Source organism: Sus scrofa, chromosome 9, assembly GCF_054392235.1.
Source record: "Sus scrofa isolate SSC_HxYL_T2T_F1_AM1 chromosome 9, Sscrofa_HxYL_maternal_Yorkshire_Landrace_v2.0, whole genome shotgun sequence".
Taxonomy (NCBI): domain Eukaryota; kingdom Metazoa; phylum Chordata; class Mammalia; order Artiodactyla; family Suidae; genus Sus; species Sus scrofa.
The window spans coordinates 1,878,033-1,890,649 of NC_139391.1; the positions used below are offsets into that span (position 1 = coordinate 1,878,033).

General features: G+C 43.2%; 1 protein-coding gene across 1 annotated transcript in view; it reads left to right on the forward strand.

Annotated features, from left to right (window-relative positions):
• OVCH2 (ovochymase 2) overlaps nucleotides 1–12,617 on the forward strand; it is a 500,449-nt gene that overhangs the window by 300,529 nt on the left and 187,303 nt on the right. The window lies entirely within an intron of this gene.

A 12,617-nucleotide genomic window follows, 5' to 3' on the forward strand; every position in this document is an offset into this window, starting at 1 on the left:
TCCCCGCTCCTAGAGTATTGCTTCCTTCCTCTGCGACAGCTTTGTTTTCTTGTCTCCCAGGCAGTCTCTGCCCCATCAAATGGTTTCTAGACGTCCCAAGAAGTTTCCGCTCTGCCCCGCCCCCCCAGCCCGGGGACTAACCTTCGGAGGCGAGGTCTCGGTGCCCAGCCCCCACCCAGGCATCCCCCGGTTCCCTCTCGGGGACTAACCTCTGGAGCTGAGGTCTCAGTGCCCAGCCCCCAACCAGGCGTCCCCTGGCCCTTTCTCGGGGACCAACCTCCGGAGCCGAGGTCTCGGTGCCCAGCCCCCACCCAGGCGTCCCCTGGCCCTTTCTCGGGGACTAAACTTCAGAGGTGAGGTCTCGGTGCCCAGCCCCTACCCAGGCGTCCCCCGGTTCCCTCTCGGGGACTAACCTCTGGAGCTGATGTCTTGGTGCCCAGCCCCCACCCAGGCATCCCCCGGCCCTTTCTCAGGGACTAACCTTCAGAGGCGAGATCTTGGTGCCCAGCACCCACCCAGGCGTCCCCCTGCCCTTTCCCGGGGACTTACCTCTGGAGCCGAGGATTCAGTGCCCAGCCCCCACCCAGGTGTCTCAATTTTTGGTGATTGTGCCCGTAGTTCAGATGGTCCGTTTGGTTCTTGAGCGGCTTTTCCATACTCCAACTTACTGCTACACTCTTCTCTGCATCTGGAGATTCCTCCTGTTCGTTTGATCTTTCCCCCGGTAGGTGACTTTCCAGGATGCGGGATCCCTTTCTCCTCTGCAGTTCCCTTTCGGTAGCACCCATCCCGCTCGGATTCACCTTCTCTCACTCTCCTCTTTTCTCCCGTTCTGCCCAGTAATGTCACGAACTTCTTGCCGTTATTGGAGTTTAGGTTCCTCTGCCAGCGATTGGTTGCTGTTCTGTGCGAGTCATTTATTCTGTAGATGTGCTTTTTTTGTTGTGTTTGTGGGAGAGGGCGAGCGTGTCTCCCTACTCCTCCACCATCTTGTCCTCTCTCCAACTCACTGATCGCATCCCATAGATTTTGAGTGGATGTGTCTTCATTTTCATTTGTCTTGAGGTATTTTTTAATTTCCTTCTTGATTTTCTCATTGACCCATTGGTTTTTTTATTATTTACTTTTATTTTATTCTTTGTCTTTTTGTGTTTTCTTGAGCCACTCCTGTGGCATATGGAGGTTCCCAGGCTAGGGGTCTAATCGGAGTTATAGCCACCGGCCTACACCAGAGGCACAGCAACGCATGATTCGAGCCATGTCTGCAACCTACACCACAGCTCAGGGCAATGCCGGATCCTTAACCCACTGAGCAAGGGCAGGGATTGAACCCACAACCTCATGTTTCCTAGTCAGATTCGTTAACCAGTGCGCCACGATGGGAACTCCCCCATTGGTTTTTTAATAGCATGTTGTTTAGTTTTCATGTACTCAGCTTTTTTTTTTTTCTCATTTCTTTTCCTGTGGTTGATTTCTAGTTGCATGCCATTGTGGTCAGAGAAGATACTTGAAATAATTTCTATACTCTTAAATTTGTTGAGGTTAGCTTTGTGCCCCAGTATGTGATCTATCCTTGAGCATGTTCCATGTGCACTTTACAGGAATGTATATTCTGGTGTTTTTGGATGTAATGTCCTGAAAATGTCGATGAAGTCTAACTTTTCTATTGTGTCCTTTAGGATCTCTGTTGCCTTATTGATTTTCTGTCTAGAGGATCTGTCCATTGATGTGAGTGTGGTGTTAAAGTCTCCTACTGTGATAGTATTCCCATCTGTTGCTCCTTTTATGTCTGTTAGTAATTATTGTAGGTAATGGCTTCTCCTATATTAGGGGCATATATATTGATGATTGTAATGTCCTCTTCTTGAATGGATCCTTTAACCATTAAATAGCGTCCTTCTTTGTCTTTCTTTATGGCCTTCGTTTTAAAGTCTATTCTGTCTGATATGAGTATTGAAACTCCTGCTGTCCTGTCTTGACCAATGGCATGAAATATCTTTTCCCATCCCCTCACTTTCAATCAATATGTGTCCTTTGCCCTAAGGTGAGTTTCTTGTAGACAGCAGATGGTAGGTTTTTTCTTTTTTATCCAATCTGCCACTCTGCGTCTTTTGATTGGAGCATTCAGTCCACTGACATTTAAGGTGATTATTGATAGATATGTATTTATTGCCATTTTAGACCTTGTTTCCCAGTCAATTCTATGTTTCACTTTTCTTCTTCTCTTTTTCTAGTTGGATGGTTTCCATTTATTTTATGCTTGAATACTTTTCAGTTTTTGTGAATGTATTGTTCGGTTTTGATTTGTGGTAGCCCTGTTTTTCCCTTCCTATCTCTACTTGCTTTTGCCTGTTACTCATATAGGCTCAAACATTATTTTTTAAAAATATCTATATTTTCTTACATTCCTTTCCCAGATAGTACAGATAGTATGATTTTGAAGTCCTTTTTTTTGTTTTTTTTACATCTTCATGTTGAGATCTCTATGCTGGCTTATTTACTGACTGCTTTCCAATTATGATTTCCTCCATCCTAATTCTTTGTTTTTCTCTTTTTTTCTCTCTCTCTTTTTTATTTTTTTAACTTAGAGAAGCCAATTCAGTATTTCTTTTAGAATGGGTTTAGTATTGCTGTACTATTTTAGCTTTTGTATGCTGCAGAAATTCTTTCTTTCCCCTTCTATTTTAAATGATATTCTTGCTGGATAGAGTATTCTGGTTGCAAATGCTTTCCTCTCAGCACTTAAATATATCTTGCCACTCCCTCTGGCCTGTAGTGCCTCTGTACAAAAATCAGCTGATACCCTTATGGGGGTTTCCTTATAATTCATGCTTTGCTTTTCTCTTGCTGCCTTTAGAATCCTCGCTTCATCTTTAAATTTGCTATTTTTATTATAATATGTCTTGATGTGAGCCTGTTTGGGTTCACTTGTTTGGGGCCCTCTGTGCTTCCTGTATCTTGATGTCAGTATCCTTTAGATTTGGAAGGTTTTCAGTCATAATTTCTTCAAACATATTTTATGTTATGTTATTTTTGTCTTTTTCTAGGGCTGCACCTGCGGCCTAGGGAGTTTCCCAGGCTAGGGGTTTAATCAGACCTATAGCCACCAGCCTACACCACAGCCACAGCAATGCCATATCTGAGCCATATCTATGATCTACACCAGAGCTCACGGCAATGCCGGATCCTTAAACCACTGATCAAGGCCAGGGATCGAACCCGCAACCTCACGGTTCTTAGTTGGTTTTGTTAACCACTGAGCCACGACGGGAACTCCTCTTCCAATACAGTTTCAATCCCCTTTTCTTTTTCTTCACCTTCTGGAATTCCTATTATGCATAGATTGGCCTGCTTTATGTTATCCCATAGGTCTGTTATATTGCATTCATGTTTTTTTATTTGGTTTTCTGTCTGCTATCCCAGTTGGGGTGATTTCCGTTATTCTATTGTCCATGTCACTAATTCATTCCTCTGCATTATGCATTCTGGTCTTTATTGCCTTTAGCTCAGTTTGTATCTTGGCAAATGAATTCTCTAGTTTTTCTTGGCTCCTCCTTATATTTTCTAGTTCCTTTCTAAAGGAATCTCTCTTAATTCCTTCAGTGTTTTCACTACCTCCCGTTTGACTCAATGTCTTCAGACTGCAGAGGTCTGTTTCATTGTTGACTGCTTTAGGTGAATTTTCCTGTTGCTTTAACTGGGATTGGTTTCTGAGCTTCTTCGTCTTGCTTTTGTTTTTCTTTTTCTGTGGGCTTGGGGAAGGCAAACTGTAGTCTTGCAAGGCTACAAGGCTACATATTCTGTGCAAGAATAACCCTTTGTATTATGGGGGGGGGGTTACTATTTATTTTTGGAGTGGACGTTTGGATAGTTGCTGTCTCTTTCTTTGGTATGAGCAGGCTGTTATCCCCAGGATGCTCAGTGTGTTTTCAGGGAGAAGGAGGCAATGGGTAGGGCCAGTAATCAGTTCCTGGTCATTGGCTGTCAATATCAGTAAGGACCTGCAGGAAGGTGGCACAGGCTGTTTCTAGTTGCAGGTCCCTGGAAAGTGGGGATAAGCTCTAGTCAGATCTTCAAGTGACCAGAGCATTTGGCAGTAGCAACAGGAAAGTGCATGAGTTCCCAGGGGAGTGAGAGCTATGACAGCTTGTGTTTGTTTGCAATGCCCTCCTCTGAGGTGATTTGAATCACAGGTGGTGCCTGTTCAGGGACCCCTATTGAGAGCAGACCATGACTGTCGCTTGAGTCAGTGATAACTGTGGTGGTTTGCCCCCGCCACCTGTAGACCATGCATGAAGCATCCTGTCTCACTTAGCCCACAGAGGAGGTGCCGTAAAGGCTGCTCCTAGTTGCAGGATTCTGGGAAGTGACAGAGATCAGGCTTGTACTGCCAAAGGTACTGCCTGAAACCTTTGGCAGTGGCAGTAGCAGGGAGGTGTGCTCCTGTGGGTGCTAGTGCACCTACAGGCAGTGTTTGGTCACAATGCCCTCCTCTGTGGTGCCCTTTAGGTGAAGGGGGCTGCAAGTGATTTTGGTTCCTGTATTTCCAATGGCAGTGGGCCACACCCACCTCTGGAATCAGAAATACTTGCCGTGGTTTGCCACTGCAACCTGCAGACCACACAAGAAGCACCCTGTCCCACTTAAACCACATGGATGGTGCTGCACCAGTTGCTCCTAGTTGTAGGGTCTTGGGAAGGGACAGTGACCAAGTTTCTGGCCACCACCCAGAGCATTTTGGCAGTGGCAGCTGCCAGGCAGCTGTGTTCCCAGGGGAGTGAGAGCAACAGCGTATGGTGCTTGGTTGCAGTGCCCTCTTTTTTGCCAACCCCTGAGGTGACTAGGGTTGCAGATGGAACCCACTCACAGGCCCCCAGTGGTGGCAAGCCAAGCCACCCTCTGGCCTCTGAGATGACCGATGCAGTCTGTCCCTGCCACCTGTACATTGTGCAAGGGGCACCACATTGCACTTAGCCCCCTTATGCCCTTAGCCCACACAATAGGTGCCTGGCCACAATAGGTAGCCTGCACAAGAAGCACCTAATCTCCCCTAAATGAGCAAGAGGCTTCTCACAGCCCCTAGCCTCTGCTGAGCCGCCCCGCCTTGCCCTCTAAGCCCGGGGCAAAGTGCACACTCTGGTGCCAGGACTTTCCTATGGTAGCCCACCCTGCCTCCTTTCCCGCCCCCAAAATGGTGCCTTGCCCCTCCTTTGGGTCCAGACCTTCTCATGGGGTCCCTCTGCCATGGTGTCCCCTCCTTAGCCTGTGGCACACTGCCCTTTAGCCCTGCATGCCGTCCCCAGTTCTCTCCCCGGGACTGACCTCCAGTGCCTGAGTCTCAGGGCCCAGCTCCCACCCGAGTGTCTCAGGCTGGTATCTGGGCCTGTGTTTCAGATGATCTGTGCGGCTCTCACTCTGCTGTGCTGTTATGAGTCCAGCTGCCGTGCTTTTCTCGGTGACGTTGAGGTCCCACTGACTGGGCTGATCTTTCGGCAGTTAGGTGGCTTCCCAGGGTGGGTTCCTTTTCTCCTTCACAGCTCCCCATCAGGAATGATGGTCCTGTCCTGATTCCTTCTCTCTCTTTTTTTTTCCTTTTGTTCTACCCAGTTCTGTCGAGTTTCTTGCTCTCTTTGGAGGTTCAAGTCCTTCTGCCAGCATCAGCTGGTGTTCTGTGCGAGTTGTTTTACATGGGGATGTGGTTTTGTGATGTGTTTGTGGGGAAGGTGCGCACTATCTCTTACTCCTCTGCCGTCTTGTTCCGCCTCCCCAGGAAGATTTTCTTGAATATGACAGTAAACACAGGAACCACAATAATAATTGATGACCTGGTTTTAATAAAAATGAAAGCCTTAATAAGATCAAATGACATTGTGAAGAACAAAATGAAAGAACACAGATTTCAATAAAATATTCAGAGAACAGTAAAGGGTTTGTGTCTAAAATCTATAACTTGCTTTCATAACTCAATGGTGAGAGAACAGCCAATTTTTTTAAATAGGTAGAAGGTTTGAATAGACACTTCACCAAAGAAAAGGTATGAAGGGCAAATAAGCATTTGAAATGGATGCTGCACACAACCAGTCCCCGGGGAAATGCAAATACAATAAAAGACATAATGCTACACACATAGTAGAATGGCTTAAAAAAATCCGACAGTAGCAAGTGCTGACAAATAACCAACATAAACAGAACTTCATTACAATGCTGGTAGAAATTTGGAATGGCCCAGCCATTTTGAAAAAAGTCTTGCCATTTTTTTATACGCATATACTTACCGTAACAGCCAGCAATTAAAATCCCGGATATTTATTCAGGAGAAATGAAAGCACACATCCACACAAAGACCTATATGGAGATATTTATAGAAGCATTATTCAGAATTGCCAAAAACTAGAAAATTCTCAAATGCCCTTCACTGAATTAAAAAGTGAAGAAATGGTGGTACATTCGTGCAATGGCTGTTTGAGAGGATTTTGCCACAATCCAGAGTCTAACATTTCTTTCACAGTATCCAGGGCATCATTCAAACGTGCGAGCACATAAAAAAGGGATATGCAATCCCTTCTCATGATAAAGGGCTGGAAACAACCCTCAAGGAAAGGCTGAAAACAAAAGTTTATGCTTCCATCTTAGGAAGCTTAAAAAGGAACAACAAACAAATTGGGAAAATATATAATAACAAAAGAACACCAATGAAATAAATAGAAGACTGATAGAAAAAAAACATATCTGTAATTTCACTCACTGAAAAGATTAATAAGGAGTTCCCATTGTGGCACAGTGATAAGGAACCCAAACAATATCCATGAGGATGAAGGATTGAACCCTGGCCTTGCTCAGTGGGTTAAGGATCCTCTGATGCCGTGAGTTGTGGTGCAGGTCACAGACACAGCTCGAATCTTGCATTGCTGTGGCTGTGCCAAAAGGGAAGCAGCTGCAGTCCCGATTCAACCCCTAGCCCAGGAACTTCCCTGTGCCATGGGTGCAGCCCTGAAAAAAAGGAAAGCTTATGAAAATGGAAAAACCTGGAGTCTTCCTCAAGAAAAAGGCAAACATATTACTTATCCAAGAAGGACATGCAAAGAGGCTTAACTTCACGTTTGGCAAATATTAGGGTGATTAAACATAGAGAGTATAACAATTGTGTCAATAAATTTAGTAAACAGTAATGGATTTTGTAAGGAAAACCTGCCTTGTTGGGACAGAAACAGAAAAACATTTCTGTTGTTCTTCAGACGAGGAGGACCGACACACAAGAATCTAGCAACAAAATTAGTAGAAAATGCTTCCCCCAAGCTTATGTACCATAATGACCCAATTTCTCACTGACGAGTGTGTCCTTACTGATAACAACACCCAGGGCTGGGGCACTATCCCCACTTATTACTGGAGACGCCCAGTTAGTAAATTGCCATCATTTCTTAATGGTGTCCAACCCCAGACTACGTCCTTCTCCTCATCTCACCTCAGAAGCAGCAACCAGTCCGGCACTGATTCCTGCACCCCTTCATTGTCCTCAGTATCTTCAGTGAGAATCCAGTCCTTCCCAGAGGCATCTGCCTTCTCTCCCCTGTTGAGAGATGCATGCTGGTTTTTGGCGAGCCCTCCCTCGCTGCACTGACCCAATAAACTTGATTGTGTAGGACTATAGGTTTGTTTCTGGTGGTCTATGGCTGACTAGCCTTTGAAACTGTAGCTTTACATATTTATGGTTTAGTGGTGGGAGATTAGGTCTCACTATCCTAAATGAGATTTGGGATATGAATGTTATAGGGAGTTCCATAAGTAGCTTGTGGATGAATGAAAGTTATTGGAGTTAAGAAGGTAGAGGAAATTTGAGGTTAGGCTGTCAGTTGATGTGTCCAAATGCTTAGAAGTTGTCTTTGCTGGGGACAAAGGTAGAGGTGAAGGGAAAATTTGAGGTGCAGGAGCTCAGGTCCTCAGGGGATGAGGAATAGCAGGGAGCTTCATGGGGTGGACAGGAGATGCCATAGCTAGAACACCATGGTTTCAAAGAAGAAAGTATCTGGGGGGGGGGGGGGGTTAAGATGCAATAGAATAATTTGCAAAAGGTGGCAGGGCACCTCCCAACCCTGATGAGTGTGAATCATCAGAGTCAACACATCCAAGCCCTTTCTTCTAATCAAATGTTTGAGACAGAGCAGTAACTTCACTTAGCTCTTCCAGATAATTATATGCTATCCCAGTTAAGTCTTAGGCCTATACTGTGAGACAGGGGTTATTAATCCCACTTTATAGAACATGAAATTCAGTCTCAAAGAGCTTAAATAGCTTTCTTGAGCTCATGCACATCAAGCTAACCTCAGGTCTCCTGGCTATAAAAGCCACACTTAGTGATTTTCAAACCATTTAAGTTTTTATCCATTTTCCCCCAAGCCTCCAAGGATGATTGGTAATGAGATCTATTACAAAACTAGAATGGCTGGGAAAATCAGTAACAAGGACTGAAATAAAAAATGTAAATCTAAATGTTTATGATTAGAGTCAACACATTTAAAATTACTTTCTCAAATTGCTATGAAAGTGTAGAAATGGTTCCCTTCACTCCTCTCCTTAATGCATCGAGGACTGATAATAAACAGTTTGCCAGCGAGCACCAGTCTGTGGGCTGCACGTTGAGGGACAGGAGACGGTGCTTTGTTTCTGCTGCCTGACTCGTATTACTCCATGGCTTTCTCCCACCAGCTGATGTCCTCAGTTAAAGGGACTGTTTTGTCTACATAGACGAAATTAGAGCCTTTTGGTGGCCCTGACTGTGGCCCCCATCTCCCTCCAAATTTCTTTCTCAACTGTTTTTTTTTAATCCTATTCTCTGGAAAAAGTGTTCATCAGGCTCCTTGGAATTCGTTCCAACTGGACCTTCTGTTTATGCCACCTGAATGCGTCACATACTCTGCAAGTCATTTCTGGAGAGCTAACCCAGGGACCTTTATCTCAAAGGGGCCAGGAAGAACAGCCCTAGAGATTTGTCAAGTTCTATTAGAACCTTCATTTCCTTCCCACCACACACACAAAGACACCCTCCTCATCCTTACAGAACGTTTGTAACTCTGTTTCTAGATGGAGCAGAGCCTTCAACCATTTATGCTGTCAGGTATTTAGTGCAGAGCTACTATACAATTACATGGCAAACATCTGCTTTATTAAGTTCTCCTTAGAGGTCAGCATCAACACTTCTGCTCTGAGAGGTGAGTGCACTAGTCATGGGTTTGTCTAAATAAGGTAAAATTGTGTTTGTAAATGCAAACTATTACATTTAGAATGCATATGAAATGAGGTCCTACTGTTCGGCCCAGGGAACTATATCCAATCTTTTAGAATAGAACATGATAGAAGAGAGTATGAGAATATACAGGTATATGTATGTATATATATGACTGGGTCACTATATGTACAGCAAACATTGACACAACACTGTAAATCTACTGTAATTTAAAAATAAATGAAATAACCAAAGTAAATGAGAACTTAAAAATTAAAGAAACTCTAACCAATTTTAGCTCTTGAGCCCTGTGGAAAGGGTGGCCTCAGCAAGACTGGCGTTGCAGAATGGTCATTCTGGGCACCCAAACCAGGCTGCCCAAGAGTCCCTAGAATGCCGTCTGGACGGTCCCCAGCAGCCAAAGCAGTGCTCGGCTTGTGTAGCTGAAACAGTGGAAAGCGAATCCGGAAGAAACCACCTGACGTTCAGGTTGTTGGAGGCACGGAGCCCATGGCCCCTTCATCCTGTGCAGTGAGGGGGAGCGTGGGGTGAGCATTAAATCTCTGACTCAGGGGAGCCAGCATGAACCTCGTGCCAAAGTTAAGAGCTCTAGAAAGATCTCCAGGTAGCCAGGGGAGGGGAAGAAAAGGGAAAAATCAGTTTCCTTTTATGCTTGGGGCTGTGAATGACATAGCCCCAAACAGAGAAAGGAGCATAGACTGTACTTCCTGACAGCCTTTGATTTTGTGAATATCTCTCGACATGGGTTGAAGGGAAAATTATGCTATGATCCTCATCAAAGTGAAATAATTGAAAATCCACCAACACTTTACTTTGACTTAAGGAAAAGTAACTTAATTCTGATGTAGAACAAACACCTCTGATGAGTACTTTGTAGATGTCATTTCTTTCAACCTCACTCCAAAGCTGCATCGTAGGGACAACTTTTCATGTTTTACAAATGAAAAAATACTGAGTGAGACAGATGGAAATGTCAGATGCAAGAAAATGCTGGCCCCCGGGAGGCCCAGGATCTGTGTCTTCTGTCTTCAGCCTCCAGGATGCTGTGAGCACAGACTGAAGCCTGCAGTGAAGGCACGGTTGGCCCCACAGAACTCTGCTTGGGTCAGAGGGCAAAGAGCACACATGCTGCTCAGTGCTTGGCCCCATTCCTCAGACCTGAGCCTGTTCAGAGGCTGACCAGAGAATGGTGAGGGATCTGAAAGCTATGCCCCAGGTGGAATGGCCAAAGGATCTATGGGGGCTTACTTTTGGAAAAGGGAAGGCAGTAGGTGTGTGCTGGCTCTATTCAGATATTTCAGTGTTTTGATGTAGAAAGGAGAGGCTTTGGACCATTAAAGTCATGGGAGATCAAGTGATAAGACTAAAAACAGATATTTCATGAAAGAGCTACATCCATGGTAGTAGACTAGCCTATCACTAGAGTAATTTAATGCATTTAATGAAGACTGATCATAACATATTGTTCAATGAGCTGTAGGTTCTTAGCTATTCATTCATTATATGTCACAATTCATTCTATCAATGAACTAAGTGGTATGAGTAGAAATGCTAAATGCTTTCGTAAAATGAGACATTTTTATATTTTTAAGTTAGAAGGACATTTCGAAGCTATTTAATGCATATATTATCATTTGCATTAAATACTCCAGACTTTAAAGAATGCAAATAATGTTGTTGGCAGAAAATTTTCTTTCTATGAAGATCAGAACCAGTTGTACTGAATAGAAAATTTCAGTGTCCTGTTAATGTGTTAAAAGAATAAACTTTCCAAAGAGCATATAGAGAGATACATTTAGGAAAGTATTTTGGGATATGTTTTGAAGTTCCATGAATATCATATCCAGCATTTCTTCTATGAGTATTACCTGAGAAATCAGGAAATATTTAATCAACATAACTAAGTGAAAATATAAATAGTAAATGTAATTTATAATATGATTACAAATATATAACACTATTTGCAACTGACATTAAAAGAAACCGAAATAGATTGTGAGGCATTGTTAACATTAAGGATTTGTGAGTGACTCTTTCTATAGTTAATTATGTAGAGAGAAGTAAGAGAAAAATGCATGCAAATAGGTTTTGTAAATCGGAAGAAATTACCTGAAGGGATTGATATTTAATTGGAGTTAGTGAAAAGAAAAGACGTGCATAAGTGAAAATTTCAGATTACTGAAAGAAATCTCTAAGTTTTTATTTTATAATACTTGAAAGAAGCAATTTAAAAAGATTATCATACTCTATTTTCTCATTTTGACAAATATCACTTTTTTTTCTAAATTTTACTGAATCTATAGTATACCCTAAAATACTGCATTGGATTGCAATGATTTCTTTGTGTCTTCCCTTATAATTTATCATTAATTCTGCTTTCTCAGGATTGTTTCAAAACACAGGAAGTTTGCCTAAGTCACAACACAATGGCAAAACATAGAGAAGGTACTAATGAAAATGTCACCTTAGGGAGTTCCCATCGTGGCTCAACTAAATGAATCATATTAGCACCCAGGAGGACCCAGGTTCAATCCCTGGACTTGCTCAGCAGGCACCTGGATCTGGTATTGCTGTGGCTGTGGCATAGGCTGGAAGCTACAGCTCTGATTTGACACCTAGCCTGGGGACTTATGTTGTGGGTGCAACCCTAAAAAGGCAAAAAAATTTTTTTTAATATAAAAAGAAGAAAATGTCACCCCAAACTCAACAGATCAGTGAATGTAGCTTAGCACAGGGGTTGCGTATTTTCGTTATTGAAAATAGTAGAGATATATTTATCTTAGAGCTCAGCACATATTTCTTTTGAATTGGGCATTAAGAAAAGTAGCTAGTAACGGCAGTTTCTAGATCTTATTTTGTAATGTAATCTACCTGATGCTTTATCAAACTGTCCATGCATTCATCCATCAAATGTTTTTTTTTTTCAGTACATTTTATTCCCAACACTAGTTATGATACAGGAAGAAAATACACCATTGATGAGGGAAATGTGTATAAATTGAGGAGAGTGAAGAGCAAACATGCAAACAACAACAAAAAGCATAACCAGGATAAACAATGGTGATCTGGACATCTTCAAACATGATGTCAAGCCAAGGGAAAGTCATCTGATTACCCCTTGGAAGGCAGAGAAGACTTTAAGAGAAATGAATCTTAGGATGAACAGAAGTCCCCGGGGGGGGGGCTGATGGGGGGAGGTTGGAAGCCATTCAAGTTGAAGAAAAAGGCACAAAATCCAGAGAGAGTAGAGTGTGTGTGTGGTGGGAGGGGACTCTAAATAGCTCAGGAAGGTTGGATCAGTGCAGGTGTAGGATAGAAATATCCCAAGGAACAAGCAAAGAGTCACATGCAGAGGGGGGCATCAGAAAGTGTA